This window comes from Condylura cristata, unplaced genomic scaffold (assembly GCF_000260355.1).
Source record: "Condylura cristata isolate star-nosed mole 26May11 unplaced genomic scaffold, ConCri1.0 scaffold00002, whole genome shotgun sequence".
Classification (NCBI taxonomy): Eukaryota; Metazoa; Chordata; class Mammalia; order Eulipotyphla; family Talpidae; genus Condylura; species Condylura cristata.
In genome coordinates, this window is record NW_004567103.1 from 81,578,304 (window position 1) to 81,580,289 (window position 1,986).

Here is a 1,986-nt window from a genome sequence, read left to right on the forward strand (position 1 = left end):
CTCAGAGCTCCTTTTAAACACCCTGTCTGGGCTTTCTTGCACCTGGGGTACCTCTGGACCCCGGTGGGGTCTCGGTGGCTTTGGTTTCACATATGGATTAAGGTAGGTGGGCAAAAAATCAAAACAGCCGGGCCTGAGTTCCCACAGGTGGGCTCGTGGCACATGTACCCAGCAGAAGCCCTGGTTTCCCCTGGACCCTACAGGCGCGATTTTCCTTAGAAAAATGTGCCTGCCTGTGGGAGTTCTTCTGCTCTGCCAGCCCCTGGACAGACCCTCTGGGCACCCAATGCTGTGCTGCTGTAGGTTGTATTAAGACTGGCCTGGGTGAGAGGGAGGAAGCCTGTGATGTAGCAGAGGCTCAGAGAGGGAAGGTGATATGGCTAGAAACACACAGCTCATGTGCCCCGCACTGGTGCAATCGCAGACATGTCTCTCACTCTGGGACAATAAAGCATATAAATGAAACAGGATTATCTTGTCCCTGGCCATGAAGAACAAACTCCGTGTAGTCCTGGGGAACCCCCACCTCATCTTTTCTCATCGAGGTGGAGGGGTGTCAGTTCTCACCTAGGTGGGGCTGTGAATGGAGTCTGGGCTGAAGCTCATATCTGGCTCCTCCAGTACCTCCAAGGTGGGGAGTCAGAACCCCCGTGCTTCTGCATGGCACAGGCTGGTACCTCTTAAGTCAAAAGCACACTTGTGAGTGTCCGTTTTCCAGATGGCCACACAGAAGTACCGGGAGCTGCGCAGACTGGTGCTCAGCCACTCTGGGCAGTGCAGGACGAGTCCTCGGGACTGCAGCCATGAGTCTGTTGCTCTCTTTTTGGTGATAATGAGGTTATAATTATCATTACCTTTAATCTCTGTTGCATTGGCAATGTGTTTTTCACTCCAGGAATGTTCACGTGTTTTATCTCATTTGATCTTAGAAATAAGTCTGTGATCAAGGCAGGGCAGGTATTTATTATCTCATGTGTGTTTTTGTTAGTCAGGGTCTGTGTCTCCCTGTACAGATACATGGCGTGAGTGAGTGTGTGTGTGCTGTGTACAGCCCTGCATGTATGTACTGTGCCTGCCTGACAGGCATGTTTGGGTCATGCACGTGGAGATATGTATGCATACACACATGCACAGCTCGTGACTGTATCTGTGTCATGGTTGGGTGCCTGTGAGCACACACATGATCTTAATGGGGAAGCATGCAGGTACAGTGTGCATGCACACATGTGACCGTGCATCTGGTTGTGGCTGTTATTCTATGTTGTTTGTGTGCCAGTGCGTGTCCATGCGTGTGGGGCCTGGGTGCACATGCCATGTGGTTGAGATCAGAGAGGAGGTGGGAACGCCATGCCCCCACAGTGGCTGCGGTCGCTGGGAGGCGAGGTTTCATCTCTCTCCTGGAGATTGATTTCGCCTGGGGAAGAAGCTCTAATTCCTGTGACTCACTCGTTAGAGGAGTTCAAAGCAGCCAGGTGGCGGGAGGGTGTCTGGCGTTGCAGGTTTTAGAATGATTCGCTCATTCTGCTCTGATTATTAATTTATTCTTCAGTCCTTACTCAGAGTCCTTAACCTTTTCTGCACCGTGGATCAATCCCTCCTCAGAATATTGCTGCAAATGCATTGAATGAAACGCATAAGATTATGAAAAAAATCCAGTGGTCTTGAGTGCAATGATCGAATGTTAAAGGCACCACTCTGTGCTGTAGTACTACAGGTACCCATTTGCTGCGACCAGTAGCCAGGTCAGTGGGGCCTGATGACGGACTTCAGCTGGACGACATGATGTAGTGTGGACAGATCCTGTGCCTTGGGCTGCAGACAGGCTCCTGGGCACTGTGGTTTGTTGCCCATGTTCATTCTTATGGGGACACCAGTTACCACTTCCAGGTTAGGGAAGATAAAAATGTCTTTTTTTCCATTCAGATTATGCAGCTTTACTTTAACTAGAATTTATAAATTATTTAGGAGGTAGAAGCAACCTATGAG